This window comes from Parasteatoda tepidariorum, chromosome 8, assembly GCF_043381705.1.
Source record: "Parasteatoda tepidariorum isolate YZ-2023 chromosome 8, CAS_Ptep_4.0, whole genome shotgun sequence".
Taxonomy (NCBI): Eukaryota; Metazoa; Arthropoda; class Arachnida; order Araneae; family Theridiidae; genus Parasteatoda; species Parasteatoda tepidariorum.
In genome coordinates this window covers 63,017,653-63,036,690 of record NC_092211.1, presented here as the reverse complement: position 1 = coordinate 63,036,690, position 19,038 = coordinate 63,017,653, and the positions used below count along the sequence as shown (strand labels likewise).

Here is a 19,038-nt window from a genome sequence, read left to right as displayed (position 1 = left end):
CTTTGTATTTCGTATTAAGTGTGTGGTTAAAAGAATTATAATTTTGAAAAGCAGAATTTCTGATAAACCTTTTACATATGAATGGAAGAATTAGCAAATAGAGGGTTTAATACCCTATATTTGTTTTTTTTTATTACAAGAATTCTTTTACCGGAATTTTCGTGGCAATATATTACTGTAATTTTGCCAGAACTTTTCTGTATATCAAATTACGTAGGTTTCATAATAATTTAGAGCTTTATTTTAGTTTTAATGCAGCATCATAATAACTGCATGAGAGAATTGTGGTTTATCAACGAAGATCAGCCAACTAGGCCTTTTATTATTGCGTTATATTTTTATTTAGACTTTTATTTATTTTCCCAGTTTATGCCAGAACAATCGTGTCGTAAGTTTGTATAATAATAAACAATACGTTACAGCATACACTGATATACAAATCTGTATACATAAAATCACAATATAGATTGAATTAAATGTTTGTAAATCAAAGATTGCTCATGACGTATACGTTGCATATTTTTAGAACTTCATTTAGAAAAAAGAGTAGGAGCGTGCATACAATTTCGTGACGAAAACACACAGGTATCAAAACAAGGAACGAAGTGTGATGAAATTAAGGAGCTATCAAAAAGTTTCGGGAGTGGACGGATCTAGTTACGACGGGTTGAACCTCCCCTCAACTAATATTTTTTTTTTTATTTCATTTTATAAGCGTCGTTGAACAGCCGACCCAATTTTTAGGTTTACGACTACTAATGTTCAACTCCGTAATCTCGTAATTTTGAACCTAATATAGAAGACAAGGAAACTCCTGGAGCAAGTATTAGGAGAAATTTGCCTTCGTGGAGGACTTTTCGATAGAACTAACATGCATTTACGTTAGATGGAGTGGTAAACCACGAAGACCACCCACAGTTAGCCTGAGGCAAATGAACTCTAACCCGTGATTCGTTTACCACAGAGGATTTTTACCTCTTAACTGCAGTCGGTGCAAATCGGATGCGGAATTCGTATCTATTAGCCATCTTTGGAATTCGAACCCTGTTCAACTCATTAGAAGGCGATTTCTCTATCCCCTGAGGCATCACGGCTCAATTAATATAATTATTATTAAAAGTGTAATTTTATATCTTTGTTCAAATCCCGCTCAGTGCATGGATGTACTCTCGGTGTGTTGTTCTCAGAATGTAGCCGACCTTATGAACGGATGTCTGCAGCAGTTTCGCGAGGGAAATGCTGCTCGCCTCCGTAACTTAGGTTCAAAGGTGCCCACCAGGTAACGTTAAATGAGCAATACTTCCGGTATCTTCCGAGATGAAAAACGAAAGTTCAATGCCTGGTGTTCAATATATATAATGTTCAATATATATAATGTAGTGTGTGTGTGCTTATATAAAATTACATGAACTGTGAAAAATTTTGAATCCAATTACGGTAAAAGTACTGGTACTTTGTGTACAAAATCCAATTGACCAAAAAATCCATTTTTATCGTGAAATATTATACCCTATTTTTTACAGTAATATATATGTAATTGGAGTGATTCAGTGATTTTACAGTAATTATTTTGTAAAAATTGGTGCTTTTCAGAATATTTGTTCCGCAGCATGTTCCAGTAAAAATGGACAGTACTGTAAAACGTACCTGCATCCTGAGTGTCGGTTTTATCCTAAAATTCTTACGGTGTAGTCAGAGGTGTAAATAGGTTAAAATAATTCATGTTCATGCAAAAAACTTGTATTAAATTTTAATTAATAAACGCGCAGAAAATTATAATTTACAAATCTTCATAGTTTTGTCCAATGTGAAATCACCTGATATTTTTTTGAATTATGAAACCTGATTTAAGGGGAGTCGGTAAGTAATATATCAATAATGCTAAAACTGACCTTTATCGATGTGCCTTTTCTAAAAATCTACTTTTATCGCTTTGAAATTTTTGGGGTTATTTGAATTTATATTAGTTGTATGCTGTGGTAATGTTTTACCGTCAACAGGAATTCTTTTTGAGTAATGAAAGATTTTTGATGAAACTTTTAAAAAAATTAAAAGTTCTCTGTCTGCCAAAGATGTGTATTAACAGTTATCACAGTGTAAGCACATATCGCTTATGGGCTGCAATAGCGGCACAACTAAAAAAAAAATCAAGTTTTGAGATGAGTGGGTTTAAAATTTTCATTACTAAGCAAAATGCATAAGAAATGCTTTAGTTTGCTTAAGCGAAGATTACCTTCAAGTTAAATTATGAGTTGTGCAAGTATTGCTGCTGAAAAGAATGTGTATTTTTCTACTTGCACCTGTTCTTAGTCCAAAACTCGTGTTTTTTGAGTTGTGCCACTATTGTAGCCCATGAGCGATTTATCTAGATATTCTGTGAAAAAAAAGTGAAGCAATATCTTGCTTAGATGCTAAGAAAAGGTACATCAAAAAAGGTCATTTTTGGAATATCAACGAATCAACGAATATTAAATAATAAATCTATTTATAATCTTTTTAATTCTAAAACATTTTATATGCTTTTATTTTTTACTTTTTCGAACTTTTTATTTACTATTGCTATATATATATATTTTGTACTTATGGCAAGTTTTTGTTTGCAGAAGTAAAACAATTTCCATTTTTTGAAATATTTTTTTAAACATGTTTTATGCATTTTTATTCTAGAGAAAGTGCGTGAATATGGTAATTTTATATCTGCTCTCTTTTCACACCAAAATGTGTCTTTCGGTGAAATTTTACACATTCAGGTGGTTTTCCATGTTTTATTTCTTTTTTTACAAAGCATTTGTGTATTTATTCGTTTTGTTTCCCCTTATAAAAAAGGAAGGAAAAAAAAACTTTATATTCGCATAAAGATAGCACTATTTGGCACACATTTTATGTCTTTATTTTGTGTATAAATTAATTATGCTTGTGCCAAGTATCACAATTCTCTTTTTCATCACATTTTAAAGCATAAAAAAAAGTGGATGTAAATGCCACTTTGGTTCGTGTTATTTTTTTTGTTTTGTTTATAATTCGTGATTATTTGAGTCAAATTTTAAGATCGCGACATAAATCCCAATTTTAAGGTTGCTAAAAATTACAACATATGTTTATTCATGTTAACAGGATTCTTTTTTTAATCTGCGAGTGTAAATATTTAAAAAAAAATTAAATATATTAATGGAAGTTAAAATCACGAAATAATTTCCAAAAATAGATCAAACATAGCAATGAATGTAGAGAAAAATTAACTTTTATGGATAAACACGGCAAAAACAATATTAAATCTAAAAGGAACATCAGTTATGGATTTATAAATTTCCGCATTTGTTTGTGAACTATAAACTATTATTGGCTTTATCCCTCGCTAGGTTTGCTCACCAATATCCACGATTACTTTGAAATCATTTTTGTCTTCGCATAAAAATCAGATTTTTCCACCAAAAATTCAAATTTTACAACTAAAATACACTTAGATTTGTTTTTACATTTTTCTCAAATAATTTTGCTGTTCACTTACACTCACTTTAGTTAAAAAAATTTGTTTCTGATAAAGCAGAGCTAACTTAAGCCCTTACGATTGGTTTTCACCAAAGTTTCAAAAGTTTTAAATTTTAACGAAAAAATAAAACAAAAATGTCAAAAATTTGGTGAGCTAAATTGCTTTCTATTGTTTTCTTTATTAAATAAGTTTATCATAAGGAATATGGTTTTCATGAAATTCCCTCTTAATGAATAAGGCAATCCATTAAATCCTAACTTTTTTTAACAAAAAAAATAATTAAAAAAATAAATGACACTACACTGCAAAGGATTCCAGATCAAATTGTGATAAAAAGTGGAGGTACTCAGGATGTCGGTACGTTTTACCGTAAAATTCCTTCACACGGAACATGCTACGCAGCAAAAAAATCTGATATACCGTAATTTTTGTGGTTATAATTGCTATAAAATCTCTGAATCACTCTAATTATATAAATATTACTGTACAATATCTTACAATGAAAATGGATTTACGTTAAAATAGATTTCATGGTAAAAAATTGATTTTGCGGTAAAGTGGATGTTAAGGATGACGCACTCAACGTGCCGGTACTTTATACCGTAATTTGATTGAGAATTTTTTTCAGTGTAGTACAAATAGTCAATTAAGACATTCGTTTCACTTCTTCCCTTTTGAATGAAATCAATTAAAAAGGTACTTTAAATTCAAATTAAATGCTAATTTATTGTTTTTTTATTTTTCGAAATTCCCAAGTAATATATTTAAATAATACTCATCTGTAATTAAAAAAATATAGTTTTTAATATTATAGTCAGAAATAATGAGACTAATTTTATTAAAAATACTGAGTATAAGTTAAATAATTCGTTCTTCCATTCTTAATTATTAGGAGATCATTACCTTAATTTAAACAAATGCCTCCTAAATTTTGCCCGAAAAGTTAAATCACACTCCTTAATTATAACGATTAGAGTCGAGATTTTTACAAAAAATGTTATTAAATATCTAATTTGTTGCCTCGACAAAGTATATAATCACCTTGGGGACCGAAAAATCACTGTTGCTTATCTAATATCCGCCATCTTATTTTATGCCTTTCGCGGCGTAACGCCTTAAACATGGCGAAACTCGTCATATACTAAGTTTTAGTTGCATGGTAGATAGTTTAACTAGATCAAGATGCCGAAATTGATATCGTAAGGAAAATTCCAGAAGCACAGGTCATTTGGGAAACACGAGATCATTCTAGTATTTAATGCGTCCCGGTTGACGTTTAAAGAGTGGTCCGTTAAAATATGGAGAATATTCATTGAGTAAAGCATTTTTGTGGCTAAAGTAATCTTTGTGTTGCTTTTGAGAAAAGAACATATTAAAATTTTGTTTTTCTTAGCTTTTGGTTTTAAAATCATGAAACCAGTTTGTAAATATTTGTTAAAAAATAGAATAATCGGTTTTGTGGGGTTTTATTCTTTGTTTTGCTTTATATTAATATAAAAAGATTTATTTTAGGTAAAAAAAAATGCATATTTCAATATATTTTTAAAACAATGTTCAAAGTGATTTGCTGTTTAACCTTAATTTTTTTTTATTCTTATGTAAATTATAAGAAATCCAAAAATATTTTGACTAAGTAATCCAGATTGGTAATTTATTTCTCAATAAATATATTTTTAAAATAATGTTTGAACACTAATATAATAAAATCATTATAAATTAGCATTAAACTTTCAACAACTCATCTTAAAATTAATTAAAAATTCCGAAAATATTTAAAAAAAGAAGAGTTATAATTTCACTTAAAATGAATCTATACAAACTTTTTTTAAAGGATATTGAAAACAAAAAATAAAATTTTGTTTAAATTTAGTAATTAATCATCGCTTGAAGGATTTTTTTGACTATGATTTATGTATAGTCTATTTATAAATTTTGATAAATTATTATTCTTGATTGCAGAAAATTATTATCTGTTAAACTCTCAAGAGAAAATATATTAATTTCTAGAAACGTAAATTCTACACCGAGAAAAAAAGTATAGTCAAAACCAAAAGAGTGATAAAATGCATCGTCTTTTTGGATCTTATAGGAACACCAAAAAGTTGGGTAATTTTTACCGAAGTGCTTTATTGATAATTTTGGTTAAATTAATTATAAAATATGGTTTTATAAGTGATAAAATTTGTTGAAAGAAGTAAATTTTGGTAATTTTATCCAGATATCGTAGAGATTGTCAAGCAATTGATTTATTCTAGTAAATCTACTTTTCAGTATTGTATATTTTACTAAATGTGTGGTAATAAGGACTATAATTTTGAAAAACTGTGCTTCCTGTGAAACATCACCATATGAGCGAAAAAATTACCAAATTAATAATTTAGTATTGTATATTTTGGTTTTATCAATAATAATTATGATTTTTTCTATCAGAAATGTCATTACCATACAGCACGGTATATTTAAAAGTACTTTTTTCTTCTTGAACTTTTCAAAAAGTAAGTAAAAGGTGCATAAAAATAATATAAAATAAAGTTATTATATTACAGAAAGTAACTTTATATTGATAATATTTTTTTTATTGAACAATTTTCTAAAAAATATAATTTTAATATTTTTTAAGACTTTATTCTTATTGAAATTGTAAAGTTAAATAAGACCGTGTTAGAAAAGTAAACTAGAAGGAGTTATTATGAACTTATAAAATGTTGTCTTGAAAACCGTTGTTTTAACATTAATATAGCAAAATGTATTATAAATTAGCATTAAAATACTATCAACCCACACTAAATTCCATCAAAAAGTTTGGTTATAAATATAAATGAGTTTATTGTGTTCCTAATAAAAAAATAAGTTTTAACTTACCAAAAGATGATGAAGTTATGATATGTTTGTTTCACGTTTAGTGTGCAAATGCATCTACAACTTCGAAGACAGCATTGTTGCTTTATATAGAAATTATATTTCTCATACTTACAATTTTCCAAAATACCCATTCATTTGTTCTTAATACGGCATTGAATGACAGTACGCTTCACTGCGCACGCCAAGCGCATGCCAACATTTAGAGTGCATGATTTTGTTCCATCAGTCTTCCCCCTTTTCTGTTGAAAGTTCCAAAATTGCGTCAGAAATGTGCAGCCCTTGGCACGGGATCTTCTGGAATTATTTACGGTCACTTTCCTGTCAACTCTGGAGTGGAACATTGATTTTTATTTCTTTTTTTCCCTTTATTTTACTCTAGTGACATTGATAGAAGTCTTGAAAATTTATTCACGGTTTGCGGAAATGAGTTTTAAACCTATTCTTTGAATTCAAGGTGAAAAGATGCGCGTAATATATTTTTCTTCTTGAGGTTTCATCTCAGAGGGGTTTGAACTGAAGTTTTAAGGAACCAAATGATTATATAATTCATGACCGATATAGACCCGAAATACTTTTTTAAACTATCTACTTCATCAAATTTTACTCAACATTAATAAAAAAAAATTACCTTTACTTGTCGTTTGCTGTTCTTAAATGATCAATACTTAATGAAACGATCCTTAAATGAATGATGTTTGATGTTCTTGCTTCATGTTCTTCATGTTAGATGTTTGCATGTTCTTAAAATCACGATGTAACGAAAACGGCTTAATACGAGAAATCCGCTACTACGATAAATTTAAGAAACATCGTTAAAATGTTAAAATTAAAAAAAAAAAACTATTATTGTATGATTATTACGAGATAAAAATTAATAGACTCTTCCGATATATAGATAAAATTGTGTTTGGGAAAAATACATTTTTCTGCAGCTTTAATAAGAAAAAGGGCAAAATCGGAGAAGTTAAAAAATCAGAAAAGTTAGAAATGAACATAATATCACCATATTTTCTTCTTCTAATCTTAACCATTTATGATGATAAAGCAAATGGATGTCGTCAACTCAAGGCATTTTATCTTCTTCCTTAAAAAACGAAAAATCTTTTGCCTTTTTCAGCAATCTTGCTGCACTCTTCAAATGGGTGGGAATTTTGGTGACTACTCCTCTGCCAAGGACAGTAACTATTAAAATATCTGATCTATCTTCACGGTTAACTATTAAGATATGAATCTACATACAATGGCATCAATGTGTATACTTGCTGATAGCAACAATCTCTCCATAAAAACAATTCCATCAACGATTGCATATTGAAGTTATAAAGAATTTTTATTTTACTTTAATTAAGATTTCCGACTAGTTTCGACAATTTTTCTTAAAAAACATTAGTATGAAATTGAAAAAAAAACTAATTTAATTGCTTTATGTGAAAAAACTTTTAAAACTAACAAAAAATATTATTATTATTTAGAAATCTCCATTTTTAGGTGAAAATAGTAATTTTTTTAGAATTCAGCTTAAATAGAAAAGGTATTTACGCTAAATTCTAAAAAAAAATTCTTTCGCCTAAGACAAAAAATCCTTTGAGGACTTTATTTAGAAGGCTATCAACTATGTTTTGAACTATTATCTTAAACTCAAGTGTATATACTACTGAGTTAGGGATTAATGTAGTAAAAAAGCAACTTTTTAAAAATGTCCGCAGTTTTTTTGAGGAAAAAACATGCATAAAAATAATATATTCTACTTTTTTCTCTTAGTCTGTAGTTCAAAAGATGCGTACTATAATCATAAATACTCATGATAAATTGTTGACAATTATTTTAAAAATAACTTGAGATATATGTTTAAGGCAGTGTAAAATGTGAAAACAATCTAATTTTGAGATAAACGCATTTAAAGACTCATAATCATTAGTCAATCCACTGTTATCATCTTGCACCAAAACTGCTTTAACTTTGTTAATAATTAGAGTGCAAACAAAACTAAAGTATTTTTAGAAAGCTAAGAATACAGAGATTTTAAATTTATAATAAACTCATTTTCAGAAAATTTGCTCCAATTCATGTTTTTGCACTAGTCCTTAGATGCCTTAAGAATTATTTAGCGCTAACTAGTAATTGTTTTAACAGTTTTAGTTAAAGTCCAAGTAGTACCTTCAGTTTAGGATACTTAGTGTCTGAAATGCGTCCCTTTTTCGGCGTGAATTTTTTCCACCATCTTGAAATTACTGAAAGGGCTTAACAAGGTGAAACTTTTACAATACTATCTAGGCAAGTGAAGTATTGTTTAATAAGTATTATTTTTTGCTCGAACGCATGAAATCAAAATCAGGCAGATAGGATTAATAATTTATAAAATGTAAGGACTTTAGTATATGTACTTCTAAAGGTATACATTTTGACTTAGACCTATTTGCCAGAACCTTACGCATCTAGTAAAAAATGTCAAGCGATTGAATACGTATTAGTCAAATTTATACTTTATAGTCTCCTCTTTTGAAGTGAACTTTATCCGCCATCTTGGACTTAATAAGGGGATTCAAAAACGGAGAAAATTTTATGATATTCATTTGATCTACACGGAGTAAAAAAAGTCTGATAAAAATTTTCATACTGTATATTTATTACATTTCTGGTAAAAAAAGAAAACATGATTCCAGTTAATAATCCAAAATATAATGTACTTAAACCATTCATTGCAACGATTTTCAGGAAATTCCCTTTTTCAAAATTACAGTTCTTATTACCACATATTTAGTTTGAAATACAAAACTGAAAAGTCAACTCGGATCAAATAAATAGTTTGTATGCCATGCTCTAAGGTATCATGATAAAATTATTAAATTTTAACCCGTTTACCAAATTTTATCTCATACTATAAAGTTATGTTATAGAAAGTTATAGTCTCATATATAAAGTTATTTTCAGCAGCATAATAATTTTATTTTATATTTTGTTTTATTCACCCTTTATTTACTTTAAGAAAAGTTCACAAAGAAAAGAAATTCTGAAAAATTACCTTGCTGTATGGTAATGACATTTCAGATAGAAAACCATAATTTTTATTAATAAAACCAAAAAATACTATATTTAAATTATACCATAATTTTTATAAATCATCATCATCAGCATTGGCACGACAGCCCTTTGTGGGCCTGGACCTTCCTCAGAAGCTTTTCCCATTCTGCCCTTCTCCCAGCAATTGTTTTCCAGTTCTTTACTTTTAGGATGGCAAAATCCTTATCTACACAGTCCTTCCATCTCTTTTTGGGCCTTCCCCTTGGCCTTTTATTGGAGGGGGTTGCATTATAAATAAAACCAAAAAATACTATAATTAAATTATTCATTTGAAAATAAATAATTTTTCTAAACATCCGGAACATTTCAAACATTTTCCGGAACACTTTTTTCCAAAATTATGGTCCTTATTACCACACATTTAGTAAAATAAGGAATACTGAAAAGTAATTTTAATCGAAAATATGAATTGCTTGCCAAACTCTAAGATATCTTCATAAAATTACCAGATTTTATCACTGTTAACACATTTTATCACTTTAAAACCGTATTTTATTGTTAATTTCACCAAAATCATTATCAAGGCGCTTTAGTAAACATTACCAAGCTTTTTCGTGTTCCTATAGAGCCAGAAACATGGTAAATTTTACCATATTCCGGTAGTTTTACCTTTATTATTTCTTTTCTCAATGTAGTAAGAAATGTTAAATGTCTTTTTGATTATAAAAATTCCAGCTTAATTAGTAAATTTTTTTGCCGATCGATTTAGCTTTCACCCTACTCGACTCAAAATAACAAATTCTCGGGAGAAAATACCTTTTTCGTTTCGTTTTTTAAGTAGGAGATTTTTAAGTTTCTCTCTTTCGTAATCCTCCCCCTGAGTAAGTTCACAATTGAATCTAAAAAAACGTTTTATTAGCAGATTTTTTTTTTTGTTGCATGAACCAACCCCCTTTCATATAATCAATAAAATACTGATAATGACAAGATCTTAAAGACATTAAAATGTTTTACACTGAGAAAAAAAGTTTTGTCAAAACTACCAGAATATGGTTAAATACCATCTTTCTGGAGTACCAGAAAGCTCGGTAATTTATATAGCAATGTTTTGTTAAGGATTTTGGTAAAATTAACTATTAAATATGGCTTTATGATATTTGATAAAATTTGGCAAATTTTTTATGATTAGAGAATAGCATAAAAATCCTTTATAGGTTCAATTTATTTTCATGTTCTGTATTTTTTACTAAATGCGTGTTAATAAGAGTCATAATTTTTTGAAATCAAAATTCCAAGTAAACAGTTACCAAATGAATGGTTAAAATATCGTATATTTTGGTTATATTATCTAAATTATGGTATTCTTAGCATGAACACATATAACTTTACCATAGAATACGGTAATTTTACAAAAATTCTTTTTTCGGTGCAATGAGCAGAATACTAGAACGTTATACATTTTATTAATAGTTTTTATCACAGTTGTGCAAAATTTTATTGTGGTTTCCAGATTTTATTTGTCGCAACTTATTCGCGCAATGATTTCTTAACGTCTCTATATGATGATTCTAATTCTTTTAACCCAATACAGTTAATCCTTATATTGCTAGTAAAGGCGGTTAGAATTGATTTAATGTTATCATGACCCATGATGATTAATGCTATCATTGATTTATTATTGCAATTTTTTCCTGGAAAACAGATTTATTGATGTTGTTAAAAAAGTATTTGAAGTATTAAAAAGTCACGTATTTTTAAAACGGAATTTGGTAACACAGAATTTTTGTGAGTTAAGAATCTATTAGTACAGTTGCTCTTAGAGAATTATTTATTTATTCTTAATTGCTGAAATGCCATATTACCAAAATTCCAGATAATGAGAGATGCAAATATTTCTCGAAGTCTTCTAAACTGCTCGCCGATCGCGTTTAATACAATTTATTTTTCAACCAGAATATAACAATACATGTACTTGAAAAAATCTAAAATGTTTAAATGGACTTCAACACTATATATCAAATGCTGCAAGTAATTCTAATGGAACGGAAGATGGGTCCACAATTTTATAAGAAACAGTTTTTCCAATATTTTTTTTTACGTGCAGATTAAACCACGTTCGATTTTTCTTTTTTTTTTAGTTTTTTAAGTAAATGGATTATCTTAAAAACTTTAGCAAAAAGCGAAAGAGCATTATCGTGGAAATTTTTTTTGGTTAAAAAAAGGTTTGAGACTAGCAAATATTAAAAAAAAGAAACAAAAAAGTTTAGCTCGCTAACCGCAGTTTTAAAAACTAACAAACTTTTCGTTAAGAGTTTTACTTTAAGTTGCAATGATTTAAAATAAATCCTATTGTTTTCATAAGTATAAAGTTATTAGCAAGCTTAAATACATATGAATGGTAATAATTAGGTTTCAAGTAATTTCAAAAATATAAGTATGTAGTAAAATATTTTTTTAATCCTTTCTGTCGTGTTTAAAATACTTTAATTATATTTCTAAAATAAATCATCTCTTAAAATTACATTATCATACAACATGAAACTATTAAAAGATTGATTTCAGAAATACTTCTGAGATTATACGGCATTATAATTTCGATATTTATTACCCACTTAATATTAAATTATGATTTGTGCTGTGTAGGTGATTACGCGCTTCATAATATGAAAACAAACCCAAATTCATGAGTTTAATTTGCCATTTATGAAACCGTTACGTATTTTTTTTGCCATTTAACATTGTCTTAACATAATTTTCTAAAAAATAACAAAATTGATCCTAATTTACGGTTATAGTCTAATTGGATTTATAAATAATCAGAATTCCTGATTACGCTAACAGTCATTATAATAATGATTATAATTACATTCGTTTCTCATTATCATTTATAATTAGGATTACAATTGAATTGTGAAATATGATTGTTTATAATCATAATTAAAACTGTAATCAAAAATTAAAATAATTTTTTTTTACAATTCTAATCGTAAATATTAAGAAACATAAGAATGATTGCAATTGAAATAATTTATTTTATAACCGTCGTTGCACAGTTGACCCGATTTTAAGTTTACGACTACCAATGTTCAACTTCAAAGCCATGTAATTTTGAACCTAATCCAGAAGACAAGGGAACGCCTGGATCAAGTATATAGGATAAATTTGTCTTCATAGTGGACTTTTTGATGTAATTTATCAGCATTTGTGTTAGACGGAGAGGAAAACCACTAAATCCTCCGATGATTAGCCTGACGAGAAATGGACCCCAATCCATAAGCAGTCTACCACTGATGATATTTTACGTCAGCACTGTGGTCTGTGTGGTACGTGTGTAGAATTCGAATCGACCAGCCATCGCTGGGATTCGAATCCGGATCACGTCGTTGGGAGGCAAGCGTTTTATCTCCTAAGCCACCAATGCCCTGCAATCATTTATTATTATTTTATAATTAGAAATAATATTTGCAATTGTGATTGTTAATCATAATTATTTATGATCATATTTCACAGATATAGTTATGATAATCAACAGCGAAATTGATTATTTGTAATCACGATAACAACTGTAAACGCAAATTTTGATTACCTTTAATCATGATTACTTTTCTATTACATAAGCTAAGAATATTTATAAACATGATTTCCTGAATTCTGTTAATTTTTACTATCGTTGTAATAGATTAAATCCAGCTTCATCGTATCCCCATACCGATTATTAAATTTTTTTTAAGTTAAAAAATAGTCTTTTCTTATCTTTAACAATTTTCTTTAGACAGAGTATATTTTAGAAGAATAAGATCAAAGGCGTAAAAAATAAATAGAAAAGGAATCATCTGTGATCAGTGATGTGATACCCGTCAAACATTTTTCTTTATCGATTTTTTTAAACTTTTTATTTCTCCCTTGAAGGATAGAAAACAAATTCTTTCACATAAATTCTTCTATTGGTGTTTTTCAATACAACAAAATAATGTTTTGTTCCATTAACCTTCATACGATAGAAGAGTTATGATATCGAGACACAACAGTTGAGAAAAAAAGTCACATTTTACACATTTTTGTAGACTCGAGTTTCTCTTTGTTCATTATAGAATATCGTCTGTACTTTCTAAAATAGACTTGTTTTTTATTTATCTAAAATTTATTGTCTGAAATTTATGTAAAGCTGCGTGAAAGAAATATGATTTTCGGTTTTAAGACACCTATGAGGACCGATCACATACAAAAGAGACTTTTTAATAACTAAATATCACGTTAAAAAATATGCAAACATGTTATTTTTCTGCATACTTTCCCTGTACTTCTGCAAACTTTTTCCAAAGTTCAAAATTTTTTTAAATCCCGGTGGCATAGTGAGAAGTAGGGCGTCTAGTGTACTAATAGCGCCAAAATCTTTTACCTCTGCATTGGCGGAAAATCTCTCTCATCTAAGCGTTTTTTAAAGTGTCCAAAATAAATGGTTGACCGAAGAGGCAAGCTATATGGAGAATGTCCAACTGTTTCTTAGTATAATGCTTATAACTTTTGTTTTGTTACTACTACTTTATGCGGCATTTGACAAATGTCTTTTTTTGTATCCATTTGATTTGTGTTCAAAATTCTAGGTACCCGCCTTGGTGGGATTTTCCTATACTCCAAATCGCTATGAATGATGCTTTGTATACTTCCATAATTCATCTCTGTTATAGAACAAATTTATCTAACTTTTCTTCGTCAGATATTAAGAATAAGGTCACGAACTTGGTCACTTTTCTCTGTGGTAGGACTCGTTCTTGGTCGAAGAGCATGAGACAAGTTTTTAATTTCTTCACGGCCCTGTTATTGCGCCATTTGCATGCTTGGACCCTCAATAGCTTACCATTGTTGAACTGTGCATGCAATCTGCTCAAACTTTTAATTGCTTTGACATTTTCTCTTGACAATATTTAATTATGACGCGTTGTACAACTGCATTAGGAACGGTAAAGCTCACTTATGATTCAAGTTAATAAAAAAAAAAAAATTACTACTAAGAACTAACGATATTTTAGATTTTAGTTAAAGTTCTATCGCTGCCATGGCAATGAGAATAGAAATCGTCTGCTGCTATGAAAAAAGTCTCACTTATATATAGTGTTAGTGCCAATATTAATGCTGGGGAGATGAACTTGTCTCACCTGTTTAAATGCCCTGCTCTTCTTCAAACATCAACCTGGGAACGCTATTGGACAACTCGCTGTCATTTATAGATTTATTGTAATCTTTTTGATATTCAAATGTCTTTTAATAAGTCACTGGAAATTAAAAAAATAATATTAATGCTGGGTGTCCCAAAATAAGCAACGATTTTATAAATCTATGAAGATTTTTGAACTCAAGCATACATTTTTAGATACCTTTTTGAATAAACGTTCGTTTAACGATCTGGAAAAGTTACAAGAATTATCTATTTTGAGATGAATGATTTTGAATATAGGATCAAAGAGAAAATGAGAGAGAGGGAGAAAGAAATGTAGAGCTTGATATATCAGGAAACTGTGTTTAAGAAACTAGTTCTATTCTCACTAATATTAAAATTTAGTTACTAAGTCTTTCAATAGATGACGCTACTGACTTGGGAACTTGAAAACAACAAAATAACTACTATTTGCAACAATAACGTGGTGCAGTTTGGGTCAAAGTAAACAGACAATATTTTATTTGAAAAGATCTGACATACAGCATTTTGTAGTTTTCCAGTCGATAGAGTAACGAAGTTTAAACTGGTTTTAAAATTTGAAGAGAATGGATCTTATATCTTAAACAGAACGCTGAAAACTGCAAGTTCCTACCTCCTTTTGTTTTCCTTTAAACGATTTTAAAAATAGTCGGTTTTTTCAATCACTGATTCTTTACCAGTATATTTATTTAAAAATGGTACAAGATGCGGCTATTAATTTTCAGGACTGATCTATTAAGTGCTAAAAGTATGTGAATTATATTTCCATTTTACATAGTTTGAAGTAATATTCACCTAACGTATTGCATATTTATTGTTGTCTGACAAAGTTCCATAATACAAGTTTCAAAATTCTCGCTCGGAAGGCTCGTTAATTCTGACGTTTAGGTTTCTTTATACTTTGGAGTTAAGGTTCAACATTCTTAAATCTTTCAGCATATTTTTTTGGTTTCATTGATGGGAAGATATTCTTCATACTATTTTAGACCTTTCAAAAGATTTCTTTTTATCATGAAACTGAAAAGTTTGATAAAAAAAAAAAAAACAAGTTTTAAGGTAGGTGAAGGCACTACGATCATCAGAAGTAAAAGTATTCCGGAAGAACTTCAAAAGTTGTTTCTGAAACTGAAATAGTACACTGAGAAAAAAATATCATCAAGGCAACCGGAATATGGTAAAATTTGCAGTGTTTCTGACTTTATGGAAGCTCCAAAAAGTTTGCTAATTTTTAACATAGCTCCTTGATAATGAATTTGGTAAAATTAGTAATAAAATATGTTTCTACAATATGTGATAAAATTTGATAATTCTATCAAGGTACCTTAAATTATGGCATAAAAACAATTTATTTGATTAAATTAACTTTCGGGTTTTGTATTTTTTAATTAATGTGCAGTAAGGGCAGCTATAATTTTGAAAACAAGAACTTCCATTACACTGTACTATATGAAAGGAAAAATTACCAAATGTAAAGTTTAAATACCATATATTTTGGTTTTATTACCAGCATTATGTTTTTTCTATTTAATCATAAATGTCATAAACATGCAGTTCGGTAATATTTAAAGAATTGTTATCTCCGAGTAGTGAATAAATTATTGTAGCGGGAAAGTTTAGAAGTAATGAAATAAAGGTATGTTATATATGTGCTTACCATAAAGTTTTCAAGATAAAACAATCAAGAAATTTTGGATTTTTTCCAAAAATCTAGTCATACTAGGTCTAGTTAAGGGCCACTGCCCGGTATACATTTGCCCGATGCTCCAAACACTGATGTTTCTTCTAATCTATCGTCAGTAAGTATTAAAATATCGATTAAATGTAATTATTTCCACGAATAAATTAATATCAAATCGGATGTAATAAATATTTCGGACATTCACCAAAGCGACTATGTGATTGTCAACATTCACCGGTGAAAGTCAACAACCACCGATTTCAGTCATTCACAGTAACATGCACATCATTTACANTATATATATATTATAATTATAAATAATTATGAATTTAGTCAGATGATGAATCTAAATGCTAAATGCAGAATAAAAAATTATTAAGTATCGAATCCTTCTTCATTGATTGTATTAAATTAAGTTTTCATATTTCTTAACATTTAGAAAATATTTTTTTCCACATTTTATGTTTCTTTGTTACTTTGTTTCATAAATTGATTTTAAATTTTATCTCAATTCTTACTTTAAAGTGTGGAGCGTAATTTACGAGATAAAGGAATTATTTTAGTTTTTATTTTCAAAATAACCCTTTAAAAATCTCTGCCACATTCTTCATTTAAGTTTATTTCACAGAGAATCATAGAATTTTCTAACTGATTAATATATCTGTATAAACTTAACCAGATCATGAATCTAAAATAAAAATAAAATAATAATGAACTAGATCCTTCTTATTTGATTTTATAAATTACAAATATTATGTATAAAATAAATGCATTTTTAAACATTTATAAACTATTTTTTTAAAGTATTTAATGCCCTCTTATTCTTTTTGTAATATACTCTGTTTCATGAATCAATTCGAAACTGTCACGAATTTAATTTTTATTTTTAAAATAACCCATAAGGAATTTCTATCACATTCTTCATTATTGCATAAAGATTCATAGAATTTTTTAACTGATCAATTTATCTGTGTAAAATTAATCCGATCATGAATCTAAAAGAAGAATAAAATTAAATTGTGCTAGATCCTTCTCATTTAATTTTATAAAATAAGAATATTATGCATGAAATAAAGATATTATATAAAAAGTAAAATTATTTTTGAAGATTTATAAAATATTTTTTTACTATTTAATGATTTCGTATACTCTTTGCAATAGACTCTGTTTCATGAATCATTTCAAAATTGTCTCGATTTCAAACCAGTTTCCAATAATTACTTTTGAGTATGGAACTTAATTTAGGATATAAAGTAATTAATTTCCTTTTCTTTCTAAATTACCCCGTAAATAATCTCTAATGTTCTAATTTACGTTTAATGCACAGAGAATCATAGAATTTTCCAACTGATTAATTTATATTTATAAATTAATTAAAATCATGAATCCGGCAGTAGAATAAAACTATCATGTGCGAGGTCCTTCTTATTTTATTTTATTTTATAAATATTTTATATTTTTCAACTTTAAAACATATTTTTTTAGTATTTCATGCATTCTTATTCTTTCTGCAACAGACTTTGTTTCATGAATTAATTCGAAATTGTCTTGATTTTAAATAATTTCTCAATTCTTTCTTTAGAGTATTAAACTTAACTTACGAGAAAAAGCAATTATTTTCATTTCATTTTTTAAATTACTCTCCCAACATTTTGCTATGTCTTTAACGTAAGTATATTGCACAGAAAATCTAGAATGTAATCAATATTACACAGTTTTCTAACTGATTAATTTACAAGTATCAATATAATCAAATTATGAATAAGGAAAAATAATAAGAATATTATGTGCAAGATCTTTCTTATTTGATTTTATTAAATACAAATTTTATAATTTTCAACATTTACAAAATATTTTTTTAATATTTTATGGTTCCTTATTCTTTTTGCAACTGACTTAGTTTCCTAAATTGATTCAAAATTGTCTCGATTTTAAACTATTTCTCAAATATTACATTAGAGCATGAAATTTAATTTGCGAGATAAAGCAATTAATTTCCTTTTATTTTCAAAACATTCCATAAAAATAACCTTTTACCTTTTCCTTTTTCCTTTAAGTTTATTGCACAGATAATCATCAAACTTATCAATTGACACGTCTAAATTGAATCGGTCATGAATCTATTTGCAAAATAAAATAATAATGTGCACGATTCATTTTATTTGATTTTATTAAACAAAGATTTTATGTTTTTCAACGTTTGCAATTTTCTTAAAATTATTTTATGCTTTTATATTCATTTTAAAATAGACTTGGTTTCCCAAATCGATTCAAAACTGTCTGGATTTCAAATCATTTCCCACTTCTTTCTTTACAATATGGAATTGGAGAAGCTAGTTATAAAAATGTCAATATCTTTTTTCACAAAACGCTTCATAAAACTCAATTTAACCATTCAGATAATCATTTCTGACCTTGCCAGTTTCGTAAGCCGTCAATAAGAAGGTTAAAAGGATAAAACAAATGCTTCGATCTCCCCTTTCTGAAAGGTTGATCCTCGCAGTGGGTGACAGAGGGACCACCTCTGTGAGAGGGAGTGCCCTTTCACGTCATAAGGACGTTGATGGGACGTGAATGGATGGTCCCTGGATGTCATATCTTTCAGGGAATCTCATCGATCATTGAGTCTTTTTCGTTCACTTATGCACTTCTTTCCACGACTTAGAATAAGTGAGATGGTACCTGTTCCCATTTTTGCCCTTTGTGTTAAATTGTCCCTGAATCTTTAATCAATAGAAAGGTTATACTGAACTTTAGTACTTTTTTTAGAAAGTATTTTTTTGTATACTT

At 28.3% G+C, this 19,038-nt stretch overlaps 2 protein-coding genes across 4 annotated transcripts in view; one reads left to right on the top strand and one right to left on the bottom strand.

The window, feature by feature from the left end:
- The window catches only part of LOC107453302 (suppressor of lurcher protein 1), a 1,038,548-nt gene that overhangs the window by 178,737 nt on the left and 840,773 nt on the right, over positions 1-19,038 (top strand). The gene's annotated exons all lie outside the window — the stretch shown is intronic.
- Positions 1-19,038, bottom strand: part of LOC107448912 (uncharacterized) — a 43,708-nt gene that overhangs the window by 17,475 nt on the left and 7,195 nt on the right. For 2 of the 3 annotated variants that reach the window (XR_011637414.1, XR_011637413.1), the window contains 2 exons: positions 14,530-14,646; positions 12,392-12,795 (listed from right to left, as the gene is read on the bottom strand). The exons of the other annotated variant lie outside the window; for it this stretch is intronic. The gene's annotated coding sequence lies outside the window, so the exon portion shown is untranslated. Of the gene's footprint in view, positions 1-12,391; positions 12,796-14,529; positions 14,647-19,038 lie in introns of those variants that run through there. 3 annotated transcript variants of the gene reach the window in all.